Source organism: Pezoporus flaviventris, unplaced genomic scaffold (genome assembly GCF_033815535.1).
Source record: "Pezoporus flaviventris isolate CSIRO_AGI_PZ_B2104156 unplaced genomic scaffold, CSIRO_AGI_Pfla_v1 ptg000095l, whole genome shotgun sequence".
In the NCBI taxonomy this organism is placed as follows: domain Eukaryota; kingdom Metazoa; phylum Chordata; class Aves; order Psittaciformes; family Psittacidae; genus Pezoporus; species Pezoporus flaviventris.
Window position 1 is genome coordinate 2,131,547 of NW_026892643.1, and position 19,670 is coordinate 2,151,216.

Genomic DNA, 19,670 nt, shown 5'->3' on the forward strand with positions numbered 1-19,670 from the left:
TCAGTGTGGTTAGGGCTTGCTCTTGCACCTCTCCGCAAATCTCAGCCAGACGCCTCAAGTTAGAGAGGATGACTAGTGATGCAGCTATGTGAAATATTCAAGGAGAGGATCACTGGATCCTGGGGAACATGAGTCACTGTTTCGTATTTGGCACCCTGGGTCCCACCACAAGAGCATGCTTCAGCACATAGCAGAGAAGCTTTCATGTCTCGGGTTGTGGCAGAGGGTTGCAAAAGACTGTCACGGATATTATCTCAATAGCAATTCCTGGCCACACCAAAGTGGTTGGGTTTTTTAAAATGGTTATGGTAATAGTTTACCAGGTTACTAATTAGTCTATTAATTTTGAAATGGTTCAGAACAAGGTTGAAAAATGATGATTCATATGTATTGTTTGTCAAGAACTATTTCTGAGAGGACAACTACTTGTTACAAGTATATCACGTTATGAAATCAACAGAAGAAGAAAAAAGAAGAAAAAACCCACAGAAAAGAATAAAACCTGAGGAACACTATTAACCTACCAGGAAAGGAAAAGAACAGACCACATTATATGTTCAGGAAATTCATATGGATGATATGAAAATAAAATATATCTGTCACATTCTCTAAGTGTTGTAAGAAGAAATAAACTTATGCCTCTCATCTTCTGCTCTTACCATCAATTACATTTCTTTTGTTTCCTGGTGCATGATTATACACAACTGTCTTTAAAAAGAGGGTCACCTCCCTTGTTCATTACTCGCTAATCCTAGTCCTATGCTCAGGTGTAATGCCATTTCTCAGTCAGATTTCTCAGTGATTAGAATACTCCCTCAGAGGCAAATTCACTGAGAGACCCAGGAATTAGAATAATGGCAACAATTCCACTTGGTCTCAATGAAGTGTAGCCTATTGATGCTGGAAAGCTGAACATAAGGCTGTTTTAACACCTCCTGTTGTACTTTCATATTAAGGGCTCCTTTTTGTGATCACTAGAAAATACACTATTAGTTAGTATAAATATTAGTATTTATTATAGTTAATACTGAACGCAGTATATGCAAAAAATATAAAATATAATACTAAATATTACTTTAATGAACAGACTTTCTGATGCAGAGGTAAGGCATGCAAACATGGCTTCTCAGGCCTGGTAAATGCAGGGGGTTTATAGCTTCAGAAAATTTTCAGAATGAGGGGGAACAGATTGTTCCTGGTTTCCAAAGAGCAGGCAGCAAGATAATGAAAAGAGGGAAAAGTACCTGTCTGAAGTTTTGTGGGTTGGGCAATCATTGGCCACCATTACAACCTCTCTGAGCAGCACTTTCCCAGTCTGGTAGGCTTGTGTATAGTCTGGCCCATCTCCTTCCCCTGGGAAATGCACTCAGCAGCTGCTAACCCCATGGCATTTACCCAGGTCCTTCCTCGAGGTACCCATACGGCTGCCTTTTAACCACCACTGGGCTCTGTGTTCACTATGCTGTTACTGACTGCACCTCCCGTTCATATTGCTCCTGTTCCTGGAAAATGCCTGCTGTGCCTCTGTGCAGAGCTGCTAGGGCAGGCACCTTCCCCAGCTGGAAAACCTGACTCCCATCCCAGGCTTCCCTGCCTGGTAAGTGCACTCTAATTTACATTCCTCCAGAGTTAGTAAGCTCGAGCTTAGCCTTGAATCCTTCTTGAGAATCCTGGACTGATTCATTTTCCCCCTGAAGAAGCTCCTCATAAACTCTGGCTCACCCCACACACATACATTTCATTTTAATTAAAAAATACCTTGCTGGCATGACAAGCTATACAAGTTTTGCTAAAATATTAAATAATAATAAAAAAAAGACCTCAAAACCCTCAGGTCTCTGTCACAGAGAGATACAATACATCAAATATCTGTCCAGAACAGAACTAAGGATAGTCATAGCATTTGGAGGTTTAACTCCTTTCCATTTATCATCGTGATGCTTTTCGGATTTGGAGGCAAGTTGCTTTGCAGCATGATCATAGGCCACCTTTTTCTTTTCTTTTTCTTTGCTCTCATACCTATGCAAAGATTTTCCTCACCATTTCTTTTAATGAAAAGTCTTTTACTATTTGTAATTTTTAATTTTTTTTTTCTTTAAGAAAATCTCCTCCTCACATTTACACCTCTTTTGGGCGCAGAAATAGGATGCATTTCTCCATTTCAGTTCCTCCCCTATCACATTAGTTGCTTGGTGATTTCTTTTCAGTTCTGCACTGTGCTTTGCCTCTTCCAATTTCCACTCCTAGCTTACAGTCATTGATTCTTTCTATGCTGTGGATCTGCTCTGAGCTGGCACATTTCACCCTGTGAAGCTACCCATTAGTCTCAAAGAGCTATTTAAAACTCTTCAGCAAGTCCATCTTTGGGGCTTTAATATATCTGTGACAGTAACCTATATGGTTTTGCTGCAGGGTTAGGCCTGGGGATGGAAACATGCTTCTGCTCCTCATACTCCAGAGTCCCAAGCTCCCTGTCCCAATGCTGGGGAAGAGGTATAATTCACAGAAAACTGTGTGAAGTATTGAGAGCTGTGTAAGCAAGCCCATAGAAATGCAGAGCAATGAGGTGGAGCATAGGTACCACCCCTGGTATGTGGTCAGGCAGCTCCAGCTGCTGGGGTTCTTAGCCAGCACCTTTTTGGGGTGTTGAGAGAGAGCAAGTGAGAGCAAGCAGTCAGGGAAAGCCCATCCTGGAAGTGCTCAAGGCCAGGTTAGATGGGGCTTCAAGCAACCTGGTCTAGTGGAAGGTGTCCCTGCCCACAGCTGAGAGGTTGGAACTCCAACCCAAACCATTCTACTATTATATGGAAGGCATTCTGTAGCGTAATCCAGCACAGGGACACTGCTGAACGGCTGCTGCAGAGGTGTGTTAAAAAAGGTGCTTCATCTGCATGATCAGCCCTGATGTTGTAACCCCTATCTGAAGATATTACCGGGACTATCTTGGTGGTGTGCTGTGCAAGCACATCAGCTGCAGCCCACAGTCCACAGTCTGAGCATTTGGGCACCCAGCAGAGGAACAAGGGACCTAGGTAAGAATTCCTAGTTAGCTACTTCTGATGCCAAGAGAGTACCTTCCTGCCTTCTTGGTTAAGGCAAGTTGTCATGCAGAGAAGCTGTCAAACTGTGCGAGACCAGGGAGATGGTGAACAAATGCTTAAAGGAGCGTATGAATGCCACTGTGCAAGCCACTGGTTTGTTCAGGTGCTGGAGTCCTAGTTTTGTTATCCAGCTGATGTTGGATCATCAGCCATGGTGAGCTACAGCTAAGCTTGGCTGGCCATGTATTGCAGCTACTGGTGTGCTGGAGATTCAGGGCTGAAACTAGGAGCAGTACAGTCAGGTAAGTGCAACACCGTGCTTGAGCAACTCAGTTTCCCCTCTCAGTCTGGCTCAAGTGCTCTGCCTTGCTGACAGAGCTATTACCACTCTCAACTCCACCACTACCTCATCTGCTGCTCACATAAGGATCGCCCCTCTGTGCTTCAGCTCAAAGCTCAGACGTTTATGTAGGTGTCCCCAGGCAATTTGTTTTGGTAGCAGGGTGCATGTTAGTGTAACTTTCTACCTCCAAACTAAAGTTTTAATCTGGTTTGGAAGGTCTCTTGCACTGACAGTCTTCTGGAGTGCATTTCTTGACCATATAAATTCCTTTGCTCTTCATCCATGCACTTCATTTCAAGAGCAAGCCACCTGCATGGCAGAGGCGTTCCACCTCTGAGCCATGTTGCTGAGGTTTCCAAAAGTGTGGTCTAGTAGATTTAATATTTAATGTTATTTGTACGGCATTTAATACTCATTTCTTGCCTGTATAGCAATAAACATGTTTGAAGCATGCAGTAGCTCAAGTAAACAAAGTCCAGATAGACAGCATTAACAGACTGCATACAAAGAGGGGGAAAGGCGTCAAGGCAATGTCACCAAGCCGTGACATTTCTCACATCTTTGTAGTGAAAAAAACAGAAATGACATCTGCAGGGATTCTTAGGCACTGTCTGAGATGATGGCCAGCACCGTAAATGGTGGAGAAGGAGGTAAAAAAATGTATTGTGCAGAAATACAGTGTTAAATGTTCCTGAGGGAAAAACTGTTCAACATGGCGCTGAACACTGTCAGGGATGGGGCATCCACACTGTCCAGTGTCTCACCATCCCCACAGTAAAAGGCCTTGGGACCTTAGTTGAACATCCCGTAGGCCCTCAGCCCCCTCCAATGCCCTCAGCCGTAAGTGCTCACCTGGAGCCTTTTGAGTGCCTAGAGAGGAGGTGTGAAGGCAGGTCTCTGACAGGTCAATGCCTTACAGCGAGCTGGCCATAGCCACGAGCCCTTGTGGATGTGTTCAGCCCATGCTGCTGAAGAAAGCCTCTGTACCAGCCTGCTCTTCAAGGCAGCATCCCCCCTGCCTCCTCCTCAGAGGCCTCTGCAACCACAAGACATACTGCAAAATACTTTTTTAGGCAGTTTCCTTTACCACTAGTCTCCTTGTGCTGAAATGTATCCTGGGTTTTATTCTAGCTATTGCACCATGACTCTCAATATTTATGCCATCCGTATAAATACTAGCCCGTTTTTACATCTTCTTTTTCTAGCCTCAGTGTTATCTGTGGCTTGTGGTCCCACACGTTAATTATACCCTGTGTAATAAAGTATTTCCTTTAGCATCTCCCTAATCCATACGGCATAAAATGTCTAGAAGGTTGCATTTCATTTACCTTGCCCGCATTTCCTATTACTCATTTCTTCTCAAAACTTGCACCCCAGTTTTTCAGTCAAGCCTTCATCCTCTCCCTTCTTGTCCATTTTGAAGCCAAAGATTAGCCCTGAACACACACATTTCCATATGTGCTTCTAGGTTACAGCTTCAACATTATTTCCTAGATAGTTTTGAAATCATTAAAACATAACTTGCTTCCAAGTTCCCTGGGCTCCTGTTCCACTCCCCTCTGCCATGGGCCTTTCCCTCCTCCTCCCTCAGGGGTTTCCCATGCCCAGCCCATGCAGAAAGGCTCCATTTTTTGTCTTCTGAGACGGCTCAATTCCCTCACAACCAACAACGCTTATGAGATACGAAGTTTCTGGGGAAACTGCAAGTCAAACCAGGGGTCTCAGGAAGCTGGGATGAAGCAAGGGCACCCTTGACAGAGATTTAGCGGGGGTTACTGAGTGTTGGCTTCGCCTCTCTTTACAATATCTGGGGTTTAGGCTATGATGGAAAGTTTCACAGCTTCTGTTTCATTGCACGATTAGACAAAGCGCGTCAAGAAAACAGAGGGAAACACACGCTCCTCACTTCTTCTAGGGCGGGTGCAAGGAATTTGCCCCATTTCCCACTTTACACTCCTGTTCTGAGAAGGAAAAGGTTACACTGTTATCAGTGAAGTGGCAGGTAATGAGACATACCGGTGAAGCTTTTAGACCCAGAAGAGCACCACGTGGGATTGGCTGGCAAAAAGACACTGTGGCGGACCCGGGAGTACAGCTGGCTACGTAAACCCTCACAGTAACGTAGGCTGGCACTGTTTTCTTCTATGGTGTGATTTTCATTCTCTTACCTTTAAACGTCTGTGGGTGTTTCCAATTGAATCAATTTTGCAGAGACTTGGGATAGCTGTAAAAATGTGCCAACTCTGCAGATATTTAAGCTGTGAGGTTCCCATCCAGGTAGGATTTTTAAAATGAAACTTTGTGCAACTGTCAGTGCAGGATTACTTTTCGCTCCCTGGGCTTTCTTCATATTGAGAAGTTTGAGTGTGTGGCTCTGTGTGTGTACACGTGCATCTGTGGTCTCTGCTGAGTCAAAACTAGGGTGACGAAGATGCCTTATAGATTAAAGTTCATGGAGAGGGTTTCTTGGAACAGAAAATTAAGAATACTTTGTCTTTTTCTCTCTTTCAGAATTTCATTCTATTTATATGCACAGTTTTAACAGCTTCACTCCCACTTGTAAATAAATAAATACATAAACAAGCAAATGCTGGGGTTTAGTGTGCTGGGAGGCAGGTAATGAAGCTGGATTTGTGTAGCTGAGGCTCCACGCACTGAGCTGAACATAATTGCCTCTAGTTCCTATGCACAGCATCTAATTTTTGTGGATTTAAAAGTCCATAAGTGCTCATTGCCATGATGGATCGTAACAGCTTTCAAGGCAGTTTGCAGTACCAGCATGGTAAAAGATGTTCATTTACAACTACTCTGCATACATGCATTTTTCTCCAACTGTGACAGACCGTCAGTACTGGCCACTGTAATGAAGGGGATCCATTACAGACACTCTCGTGTTCCCAGAAGAGAAGTCATGTAAGAAAGACAAATAAAGGGAGCTATCTGCACACAGACACACATTTTTCCTATTACATACTGAAAGTCTTCAGCTGAAACAAGACAAGAACAAGGTAGCCTGGTACCTCTTCTAGACTAAGAGGTTACAGTGTGGGAGCCTTAACCTGAACTGGTGCTGTCTGTCATCTCCATCAACCCTGTTTTACGCAGCGTGAGGCAGAGGCACCGAGGGCTTTCATAAGCCTGCTCTTAATTGCATCTGCGTCTAGGTACTGCAGATGGTAGGAACTTCCATCAGGGGTCTCTGGCTAGCAGGTGATCTTTACACGTCATGTGAGCAATACATGGGAATTCAGAGAAGCCTGAGGAAGGAGTCTGAGCTTTTTCATTCTATATGGGGCAAATCTGGGGCCACAGGGGACATGGGCCTTTGAACAAAGTGCACATGTGTCTGTACAGGGAGCCCCTGCATGGATATCCCGGTCCACCACTGTGCCAAGACTCCCTGCAGTGACCCCACCTGTGCATGCAGAGCATAAAAGCACCGCCTCAAAACACAAAGAAGCACAGACCAGTGGCTAGATCTAGACTTTGGCCAGGCTGCTAAAATCATGGTTGCTGGGTGCTGTAAAAATCACAGGATCACACCTGGAAGTGGTGCATGGGAGGTGTCAGGAAGTCACCTTCCCGATGTTCCACTTTATGGCTGCTGCTGGGTGAGCACTCTGTGTGTGCAAGGGGCTTTGCTCAGAGGGCCTTGGCTGCCTCTTACCTAGACAAGCTTTGGTAAGTCGGATGAAGAACAGATAAACCTGGAAAGCGCAAATCTAATCACTTTATTTTTGGAGACTCTGAAGCGCGACAGCCGCTAAGGTAAGGAAAGGGCTGCTGAAGAGGCACAAAATCCAAGGTACAAAAAGCCAAGCCGTGCTCCGAGGAGGAACTGCCTTCTGCTGCACGTGGGCACAGAAATCCTGGAGAGATGGAGTCACCTCAAGGGACAGGTTAGCAGCGTGCTTCTTTCTGCCAGAAAAACAGGTCTTCTCCTCTGCTGGCCAAAGCTACTCACAGCCCTCTCCTCGTCTGCGTGGGGATCCTTTCTGTATAACATGAAGCAAGGCGGAGGGCGAAACACAGTTTCAGCTTTTAATAAATACCCAGGGTATGTGCACCAGGATATGTGTTCAATATATGTACTGCGTGTTCAATGTATAGTATGGTACTGACACCTGTGACAGAAAATAGGCGTGTACAGCATATCTGTAGCACGTGTTGCACAGCTCAACATTTGTCTCTCACAGATACATATGGTATTATCTATGCATTTGTCACATGCATGTGTGCTTACATACTTACAGATCTATACTTTTCTATAGGAAAAAAGACCGTTTTTTAAATTTCTGTATCGTAGATAAATAGCACATACAGATCAGAGGATTGTTGTGATAATTTTACAGGGGTTTTTTGATTAAATTAGAAATATGTAAATTGCCTGGAGCCTGAGAAGCCTAAGCATAATTTTCAGAGTGATTTAGGAAGAGAGTTACCCTCATGCAAATGAATTTTGTACTGGCTTTTCTGAACTGAACCTGATTATTTATATACCTATATATATATATAGGTATATATATATGTATAAAATTTAAGTACTTCAAAATGCTTATTTATGGTCTCTGTCTGAATGCAGTGATTTGAATTTTTGTGGCACACAGATACCAGCTCTAGTGGGAGCCAAGATGCCAGCCCCACTTCTAGAAGAATGAAAAAAAGACAAACTTGGCAACCATGGTATAAAATTGCTCAAAATGCCCATAAATCTTAAGCGTCAGGTGCCTCTTGATTCTGTGAAAGTGTCTGTGGTGGGAGAACAAGGCTGCGTAAGGGCTGCGTACTGTTAGGCATGCTTGCAGTGTACACAGGCTTCCAGTGTGGCTGCGTTTCCACGAAATACTCTCTGTGTGGTATATTTTTTTTCCATCATGCTTTGGGTCATGAGACGTTGGTTAATGCATCCTTTCCCAAACAAGTGCCAGCAAAACCTTTATACTCTGCCCCAGCGCAGGCTATTCTGTGTATGCTACCTTTTATTAAAGAAATATTTTGGAACACTCACAGAGAGTTTTTAATAACGTTATTGGCACTCCAGCCTTCTGCCTCTAAAGCCAGATGACCTGGGGCTCTGTAAACACCGGCAACACTTTCTTCAAGTCGGTAGCCTTATTGACTTCAACTCTGTACAGTACCTGTAGCAAAACCAAGAGTGCAACTCAACCACATGAATAGAGTTTGGGTTCTTTTCCACTTTAAAACCTTTCACCATACATCATACTGTCATAATTCCGTGTTACAAGAAAGCTCAGGAATTTCCAGGATGACAAGCAAGCATCCCGCTGGAAAGCTAAAATTCCCCCCTCACTTGGTGGAAACCTCTCCACCCTCCATTTACCACATGGAAAATCTTCAAGCTGGTCCCATGCAAAACTTGTATTGAGCCTCTACTATTGCATTGCTGGAGAAGTCGGAATACAAGGATTTAGCCCAACAGCCTTGGCAAGTATCAGCAGCTTTTTGTATAGGATTCCCAATCTAATGCCTGCTGCAGCCAGGAGCTGCATGCCAGCTGGTGGCAGGAAACATGGTGGTGGTGGTAGTGGTTACCTCTTGGGCTAGCTGAGGACGTGAAGTACTGTAGATCTTTAACCACCTGCAGAATCAGGGATTTGGTAGGAAAGGAGGGAATTTTTACCTGGTGAATCAAATTTAAACAGAAAAAAATAAAATAAATGGCAGCTGCTGTGAGCTTGGGAATAGGGAGAGTAGAGAAGTGTGTGAGATGGGACAGAAAACGCAGGTGACTATGCCTGGAAGGCATGAAAACTTAATTTAATATGCAGCTTTGCAATTCATCACATACCGATCATCCTTGCATGTATTGTGCATGAATGTGTGCAAACAGACACGAAGATGCTGAGGGCATGCGGATACATGCAGACCCACATGCACACAGCAGGGCCATGGGAAAGCTGCTGAAGAAGCCTGAGTACCACCTCCAACACCACTGCATCCCTGGGGCTGGAGGCAGCCAAGCACTCCTGGGTGGTATTACAGCAGCACGGTGACAGGAGCAGTGTGCTTGGGAGCTGGCTTCCAAGCAAGGGAGATTTTTCCTCCCAAGTGAGGGAGCTTTTTCCTCCCAAGGGAGGGAGCACAGCGGGTGCTGGCTCTTCCCACTTTCTGGGTTGAAATAGGGCATTGCCATCCCCTATTGCCTCCAGGCTTCCTCCATGCAGCACCTGGGAGGCAGAGCCCGTCCTTCCCCTTACTTGACATGCTGCTGCTGTAGAGAAAATAGATGTTGCCAACCCCTCCGACCTGGCAGGGCTCCCTGGCCAGCTGCACAGCTCCATCTGGAAAGAGTGGGGCCATGCAGATTTGGGGGTGTCTGTGGAGGGAGAGCAGGGCAACCAGCAACTTCAAGTGTGTGCCATGGCAAAAGCCCCTAGTCCTCACATGCTTTTGCTTGATCTGTTTTGCAGAGGAAGGGCTAAGACCAGGACTGGGAATGGGAGCCACCTCCAGCCTTCTTGTCGTGGCTGTCCACAGTGCTGTGAGTTAGCAAGAGATGTGGTTTGGGGTGCAGTCCTTCACCCCCTTCACTTGCTGCACTGTGAAGGAGAGAGCATCCTGCATCCTGTGTTCTGCATCCCACACCCCTCACCCTGCATCCTACATCCCGTGGGGGACACAGTGGAGGGAGGAAGGGGATCCCTGCCTGGTGGCAAGGGGTGCATTTCCATGGTGCTGGGAAAACTAGAGGGGTCCTGAGCTGCTTTGCTGACAGGCTGCCCTGTGTGCTCAGCTCAGTTACAACAGAAAGCACAGTCAGTCACCAGTGTCAAGGGAAGGATGTGGGGGCCCTGGCTCCCAGCTTGGTGCCAGCTCTGAGGAAAACAACCTTGAGCATGAAGATAGGGCAGCATCCCAGGGCGAAGCCTGCCCATCCCAGTGAGCCTGGGACAGGGACATGCCGCCTTTGGGAGGCGGGCTGTAAACAAGCACCTGACCGTGCGTCTGACCTGAGTCAGCCCCTGCCTTCCCTCCATGCTGCCAAGGAAATTTGGGAGGCAAAGTCCCTCCCCAGGCTGCCAGTCCCTTTGTTGGGAGCTGGGAAGAAAACCCGTCAAAGTTGAGGAGGAGGAAAGGTGTGCCTAAAACTGAATTGCAAAGTAGGAAAGCAATTTCGGCTGAGCCAAAGTGTCCTGAATTCCCTACTTGGGAAAATAAAAATCATGGTGTGAATCTGCAGCCTAAGAGCTTGCCTAAAAGTGTCAATAATTTCCATATACAAAGAATTTATTTTAGCCTGGGATTTCAATGTGAAGTGATTCGACTACGGGAAGTAGGACCACTTTACTGCTGTTCACAAATTCACATGCATTTATTCTGCTGAAAATTTGATATAGGGCATTTTTTGTATTCCCATTTATCGCTTGCCAAGAAATAATTAAGAATAGGAGCTAGAAGATTAATTTTAAATAAAAAATCTTCTCAAATGAAAATGTCAGGTCATAAAAATTCCTTTTAAATCGTAACAGCATATAAATCTTTGAAATTAACCATGTAATTACAATGTCTATCAACTTTTACCTTGAGCTTTGAGCCTCTCTTTTTAATCTCCCATTCTTTTTTAATGAATAGCTATTTTGAAATTAAAAAGTACTGTTCATTACACATGCCCCACTATAATAGGGTTTTTATCATATTTGCTCTATTTAAAAATACTTGCTACTTTGTAATTATTCACACGCCGATCCCTTCCTATATTGAGTAGAAAATAAAAAATGAAATAGAAGTCAAAGGTGCTTTAGAGCTGAATGATTTACACAATTCATTAAGGACGGTGATTTTTCAGTTAGCATCAGATTAAATGGTTACTTACTCTCAAATAGCCCTTGGGGAGTTGAATTGCTGGGTAGCAAACAGATTAAAGTTTGCATTGAAAGAAAAATTGAATTCAGAGGTAATCAATAGCATAATAGGGGCAGTGAGTGGTGCCTGCTGCCTGAAATGAAATTACCATATTTTTAATCTTAATTTTCCACTCTGTTTATCTGACAGTGTGGATGTGCAATCCAAACAGATAATGAGAGAGTGGGATATTGACACTGCTGTCCTCTGGAGTGCTTGTTTTCAGTGATTAAATGCTGTGATCTGTGATTACTTTGTGCAGGGATGTCAGAGCTGCTGGCCAGGACTATGGGAGGGACACTAGCTCAGCAGCTGTAGCTCTCTGGTCTCTCAGGTCCTAATGTCTGAAATTCATTTTCTGCCAGCTATATGGTGGGGGGGTGGAAATTGCCTATTTATGTATATACTTCTGCTGCACAAATTACAATAATTAATCCCATTACTATTGTTGTCCTGATTCAGAAACATTTAATTAGATCAATATGTAGCGCTTACAGAGTTACCCTCTCTGTAAGCACTATATTAACGAGCCACCAAATTTGTGAGGGGTAGTAAGACGTGAGTTATTATACAAAGCATGACTAGCAAAGTTGGGAGGTAAAGTGAATTATCTTCGTAGCTAAAGAAGATGGATAATGGAAAGCGTGATTGTATCAGAGATCCAGCAAAGCCAGTTGGTGCAGATATATGGAAATCTGAAATGTAAATAATACCCATTGTAAGTATAACATCCGCAGTCTTTTAAAATGCAAATGTAATGATAGAGATGTTTTTGTAAAAAACATAGAAGGATTTGGGAACAAAGCATGATTTTAAAATTGTACTATATTAACATAGCTAACATAACCAAAGCACAGAAAAATATAATGATGCAACCTCCTCTTGACAAACATCCCTGAAAATTTCTTAATTTCATGGAATATGAAATCTCAAACTATTCCTGGTGTTTGTTGCTTAACCCAAACACAGCGTCAACCATTTGCATTTTGATGAGAACCAGCGAGATGGTATGTGCAGTATCAGGGCCTGATCCTGCCTGATAGTTGGATTACTGGCATGTAGCAACATTATTCGTGTCCCCCAGCTTTGCAGGGATCAGGCCCTGGAAACAGAATTTAGGAAGCTTTTAAGTGTGTGCACATGTTCCTGTGTGATGGATGGGTGGGTTACTTGAACCGGAGTCTGTCAGGCCTTGGCGGTGTATTTATTGGTGACAACTATCACGCTCTCTGGAGAATAAGCGCCTATGATATAATTTCCACATTTGATTACAGTCTGAATAGGACTTTGCACTTTTCTAACACCACCACTGGGAGACTCTCCTTGTGCTTCTCCCCAAATCTTTGTATCAAGGATTACTTTGGCCTCACAGGAGAGATTTGCATTTTAACCAGTCACTAGCTATTTAAAATAGCTCTTTAGCTATTTTTATTTTCTAAAATAGTTCTTTAGCTATTTTTAGGTATTTTCAGGCTTTGCTTTGGCTTTGGTTTGGGGAGTTGTTTTTGTTTGGTTGGTTTCTGGTTGAGTTTTTGTTTGTTTGTTTGTTTGATCTTTTACTACAATACAACATAGGAGAGGCTTTATTTTCACAAATGCTGGGTTCTCACAGATACTGTTGTAGTTGTTGGTGTCTGCAAGATTTTGCTCCTCCTGAGAACTAGGTGCATATAAAGAGCTGAAGGACTGCTGAGCAGTAAGCACAAGACCCTCCCTCTCTGTGAGTATCTGCATCTTCATGGGGGACACGTTTCTTGATCTCTAGCTTGACAGAAGGCAAGGAGGGTACACCTCACAGCAGATAGTTCAAAAACACCCCTAAGTCAGATCCTTCTTTCCTTGCATGCACACATGCATGCATGCACCAATGAATAGCAGATTGATTTACAGGGATGAAAGCTGTGGTCTACAAGCATCCTCAAACTTTTCCCTTCCACAGTGATTTCTACAAGTTGGAGCAGGGATATAATGCGTAGCTGTTGCCTGATCAGGTGTTCTTCACCAAACATGGCTCTCTTTGCCCTTCCCCTTGAAACTAAATCAAACAGATCTAATAACATGCTGATTCACTCTCAATTTTAACTTCCCCTCTTTGAACACAGTTTGAATGCTTAGGTGGAAACAACACAAAAAATCTTCTTTGCTTAGAGAAACCAAATCTTGGGAGCTCTGTAAGGTCAAATCCCTGAAGGCTCAGAGAAAGCCCTGGGTTACTTGCAGGGAGCAAAAACACTAAAACTGCTGCGGCAAAAATTAATAAAGAAAGTGGAAATTGCCACAGAAATACCACCCCACCCCCCAGATCAAAAATTTAAACATGGCAAACAAAAGGAATGCCTGTAGAGGTAACATACTGAAACTGATGTCATGAGATTTCCTCCATTGCCTTCCTTAAAGAAGTACTCTTACGTAGGAGTACTTTTTAGGGAACTTGTTCTTACCCTGGAGAAGCTGCTAGCAAAAAAGAACTTCAGAGGAAAATGAAAAATGATGGTAAGTTAAAAAAAATACTTCAGACATGGGTATTGTCCTGTATCCCCACCCCTACCCCCACCCCACCGTGTAATGCCCAGAGGGACAGATCTGGAATATCCCAATTCAGTTCCTACACATGGCAAGAGTTTAGGATTTGATACAAAGAAATATCAGCAGAAATGTAGTTCAGTGCATGCTAACAGAGAAATATGCAATTATTTGTTAACACCTGTTAATATTTTTCTTCTAAGTCATGATTTGTCAGGTATCTTGCATAGCACTGTTCTTCTTCCCTTACTTAATGCTTACATGGATGAAGGCTCTGATGCAGCACTATGGAAATTGATGAAAGTTTATCACTGACTTCTGTGGGAGCAAGACCAGGATCAAAATGCACATGGCGATTTCTCCAGTCTTAATTCCCAGTTAGTGTCTGACCCAATGAGAGGATGGGTGAGACTATGATAGTACCATGAAAACTATTTCTTTTGTAAGGGCACTCTCTTTCCTCTTTTTCTGATTTCAAGCCTTGCTGATGGCTCAAATGCTGTAATTATACAAGTATTTCTAGCATGAATTATCATAGACTTATAGAATACTTAGGGTTGGAAAGGATCTTAAGATCATCTAGTTCCAACCCCCCTGCCATGGGCACGACACCTCACCCTAAACCATGCCACCCAAGGCTTTGTCCAACCCAGCCTTGAACAGCATCATGGATGGGGCATTCACAACTTCCTGGGCAACCCATTCCAGTGCTTCACCACCCTAACAGTAAGGAATTTCTTCCTCATATCCAATCTAAACTTCCCCTGTTTAAGTTTTAACCCATTACCCCTTGTCCTATCACTGAAGTCCCTAATGAAGAGTCCCTCCTCACCACCGTTATAAGCCCCCTTCAGATACTGGAAGGCTGCTATGAGGTCTCCACGCAGCCTTCTCTCCTCCAGGCTGAACAGCCCCAACTTTCTCAGCCTATCTTCATACAGGAGGTGCTCCAGCCCCCGATCATCCTCGTGGCCCTTCTCTGGACTTGTTCCAACAGTTCCATGTCCTTTTTATGCTGAGGACACCAGAACTGCACACAATACTCCAAGTGAGTCCACCTCACAAGCGTGTCAAGGTCCCTCTGGATGGCATTCCTTCCTTCCAGCGTATCAACTGAACCACACAGCTTGGTGTCATTGGCAAACTTGCTGAGGGCGCACTCAATCCCACTGTCCATGTCAGCGACAAAGATGTTAAACAAGACCGGTCCCAACCCCGATCCCTGAGGGACACCACTCGTTACTGGTCTCTGGGCGGACATTGAGCCATGGACCACAACTCTTTGAGTGCGATCATCCAGCCAGTTCTTTATCCACCGAGTGGCCCACCTGTCAAATTGATGTCTCTCCAATTTAGAGACAAGGATGTCGTGTGGGACAGTGTCGAATGCTTTGCACAAGTCCAGGTAGATGACATCAGCTGCTCTACCCCTGTCCATCAGTTCCGTAGCCCCACCATAGAAGGCCACCAAATTGGTCAGGCAGGATTTCCCCTTAGTGAATCCATGCTGGCTTTCACCAAGGACCTTGTTGATTTTCATGTGCCTTAGCATGTCTTCCAGGAGAATCTGCTCCAAGATTTTGCCAGTCACAGAGGTGAGACTGACTGGTCTGTAGTTCCCTGGGTAAATAGTCATGCATGATAAACTATAACGCCTTTTCCAACAAATAGTTAAATATATGATGTTGAAATTTGCTTTTCTTTTTTGCAAATACTTTTGTTAATAAAATTAAAATATACCGCAATGCTTGGGAAGTGAATGTAAAAGAGGTGTGATTGTGGCAGAAGCAATTCTACTGTGATCAAACATTCATGACACTATGCACCCACCTTTAGCAAGAAGACAGTATCCAAAATATTCACGTAATTATAACCCATGCTTTCAGCAGACATTTAAGATGACATTATTCTCATATTAATCTTTGAACAGTGCATTGAGGTGATGCTTTGTCACCTCCATATGGTCAATGACATGAGTTCCCCTCAGAATTGCCAATATCTCACCGAGTCACTTGCTTTACCATATTTCTTTGAAACTGTTTTCTCCTGAAATCACTATATCTGCTGTGTTTGTCACATCCATTAATATAAAATAGAATTAATTGATATTAGCAGTATTTTTTAAAATTGCTAAAAAGTCTTGACATGAGAAACGCCTTTGATTCATGATATGAGTTTCAGATTTGCTCTCCTTATTCTGCAAACTATTTCAGCTAAAGATGACACAGAAATATAGGTAATAACTGTTTTCCACAGTTATGGAGAGTCTACAAACCTGCTGAAGTTGAGGAGCTTGTTTGGGGCTAGTGAAATAAGAGACTATCTAGAAGAGATGTCAGTGGGAGAAGCAATACAGTTGCGTTTTTTCCCTATGTAAACACCCAGCTACCATTTGAGGAATATTATAAACTCCAATGTGAGTAACACTTAGTCCTTTAGCTTTCTTTAAAAAAAAGGGAGGTCTATAGTTGCAACTGCTCTTTGCATTGTGCTATCTGTGCGTTCATCAAACTCCTTATCACCACTTTAAAGTGCTGATCTCTGAGACTTGGTGATATTGCTAATAAACACCTATTGAAATGGAAAGTGGCTAAAAAACTGTTTGAACTTCTTTCCTGTCTTCTGACTATAGAGGTATAGTCCAAGCAAACGCTGGGGTTTATAAGAGCACAAAAGCTTTCTTCTGCCCATGTACCTGCAGTCACCACTTTAAGTATATTGAGCTTCAGAGCACACAAAGGAGAGGCAGAAAATCCAAAACAATCTCTTCCCTTTCACTTCTTAAATCCTGACATGCTCCATCACCTCTTCAAAATAGTGAGCTGCCCTTCCCTAAAATGGAGAAAAGAAACAAAATCAAATGCAAAACAATGAAGAAGGGATAATCTGATCTTTAAATAAGGAGACATGTTGCTTGGGGCTTAAGCGGGGTAAAGTTTCACAATGATGTCACCTTCTTCTGAGAACATGACCCCCGTGAGAGGTGAAGGGTGAAATATAAATACCACTAATCCATTGTGTTTGTATATCTCTTAAATACGTGCCAAGTTTGGCATGGCTGAATCCACCAACTGTCTGGCAAACTAGGAAGTCTTCACTAAAGGTTTTGAACGGGCAGTATTCACAGAAACCAAATGGCTGCTCTTCTGACTGAAGTACAGCTCATTGATGCATTTTCTTTAAAACAAGACCTCTTTTTTGGTCTTATTTCTAACAAAGCTAAGTTTGATTTTCACATGCAAAACCAAAGGAGACCTTGATTTTACACAGACAGCAACATCCTCCACATGTAGTGGTTTCCACAGTCCTAAGTTAAAAATCGTGTGTTTGAAGTTCATTGTTTGTTTGTTTGTTTTAAGTATCTGCTCCAATCCAAACAGGAATGCATTCAGGAAAGTTCTGTGCAATAGAGGGTCTTGGAGGAGATGACACAATCTGTGTGTTGGTAAGGTGGAAGAGAGCTACAACAGCACAGATTTGTATTCTTAGGAGATATTCATTAAATATATCAGGATTAGAAAAGCTTTAAGGTTTTTGAGGATATCTGTGGATAAGCTTGTTATTGGAATATCCTTGGAGAGACCCCTATGTTAGTGTAGTGGGAACAAAAATGGAAACTGATTAAGAAACCACTGTCCAAGCTCTTTCTGTTGTCCACATGAAGCCTGTTTACTTTTAAGACCAGCAACATAAGAAGAACAAATATGGATTGCATTTGAAAAATATGTTTATTTAAAAGCACAAGTGCTTCTAGGTTTAACAGCTGGTAAGAGGACCAGAATCTGATGCCCCATCTCACAGAACTGGAAGGAGATGAGTGCTTTGCCGCTTGGGCCGGGGAATTTATTTAAACTAGCATTCCTCTGCAGACAGCTTTACTGAGGAGGACACAGAGAGAAGGAGGATGAAGGAAAAACAACCTTTGGCAAAAATGCGGTACCCCAGGAGGCATGGCTTTTCCATGCAAGGGCAGATCCTGCAAAACCCTTTTCTGTGAACTTGAGTAATGCTTTTTTTGCCCAGCTCCCACCTGGCCAAGTCTGCAGACATTTTTGTTTCTCTCCCACTTGTTCTCTCTTTTTTACTGCACTAAAAAAGGTTTCTTGTTTTTGTGTGTAAGTGCTTTCACAACCTGATATTATCCATCCTTTCATCTCTATTTTTAGTAGGTCACCACTAATTTTGACTTGGCAAAATATTCCTCTTTTCAACGTTAAAGTTGTGCACAGGTACTCTTGGACTTTTTCTAGTGCCTCGGAAGAGCTTCCTGTGATGATCTCAAGATTATCAGTCAACACTGATTCGTTCTACTGCTCCAGGTTCTTTGCTTGCATTTTGCTTGGAGAAGACATTGCTAGTTTCTGTAGAGTGCAGTAATCATCATGAGCAAATCCTAACGCAAGGCTGAGGATCCTGGTTGGTCCGACAGCACCGACTCGTTAATATGTAAAGCAGGAAAGGCTAAACATTTGTACATCACATTGATCTGGTTGCCACATTCGTTCATGAAGACTGAAGTCTCTGAAGAGCAGGAAATGTCTTACTGTCCACCTAGGTAGGGAGGTGGGTAATGTCTCGTAGTGACTCACTCAGGCGTCTGAACACGTGTCTAGCATCATTTTAGATGTCTAAAAGCATCAAAGACATCCATGCGGGCTGGGAGGTATGACACAGCACTGACAGGACCTGCTGTGGAGAGACCATGGAGACCAGGTAAGATACGCCGAAGCAGCTGACGTGACCCTGTGCACTTCTCATTAGGCTGCGAACCCCATCAGAGTGACCTTCCATGAGCCATGTTAGAGGGCCATGTCAGGCTGGAGCATGTCAGTGCATGGGTGCTCCTCTGCAGAGGCTGTAAAATGTGCCAGCAAACAACAAAAGTACTCAAGGAACTTTAAAGTTTCAGCCTAACTTTTGTTCAGCTGTTAATTAAGCCACTGGCTGCGTCTAGACTGTGGGACCTGGGAGTGCTGCCAAACGCCTGTACACAGCATGTACCCACCCTGCTGCATCCTGGCTCCAGCCTGGGATGTGATGCCCATGTTTGCTACCTGTGATGCCTAGCACCAACAGGAGCCCCAGCACATGCTCATCAGTGCTGAATCCGATCACCACTCTGGGGAGCCTCACAACGTACAGCCAAAAGTTAGTTAGGACATGGCTTCTGTCATCAAAATAGAATATGACTTTACTTTGCAAATAGTTTTATAATCCCCTCAAATGATAGGTTGAAAATGTTCAAAACCAGTCTTCTAGCCATGCTAATGAAATGCTAATAAAGTAGCACAGCCAAGTCCCACTAGCTTTAAGAAATTAAGCAGGCAGCTTAACCTCATGGTAAAGTGAAGTGATATTTAGTGACTTTCAACAGACACCAATTATCTGCATTAACAGAAGGTAGAGCCAAACTTTGTTACTCAGTGTGCTGAACAAAAGATATGGATCAAGCCGTCAAACACAAGAGCTTCTCCTTAGGCAAAATGAAGAAGTTGGGTCACTACTTCAAAGTCAACAGTTTTCATCTGACTCAAAATTTTCATTTTCTCTGACTCAAGCTGCAGATCTAACTTGCTACAAAAATTGTGTTTTCAGTCTTGTTTTGGATTTATATGCATTTAAGGATATCTCCTGGAATGGCCTCTGTATCTGATGTACAATTTAGATAACTTCATGCTGTGGGGTTCATCTGTACATTATACGGGAGAACTCTGAGAAGGAGAGAGAAAATCTTTCCTGGGAAGGAATGGGTAATACAGGAGAACTGTGAGAAGGAGAGAGAAAATCTTTCCTTGGAAGCAATGGGAAATACAGGAACTGGAAGCAGGGTTTAACAGCAGTCTGAGGACAAAGAGCAAGAGGCAGAAGTCAAGAAACTTGTGTTGCTTGAGTAAATCAAC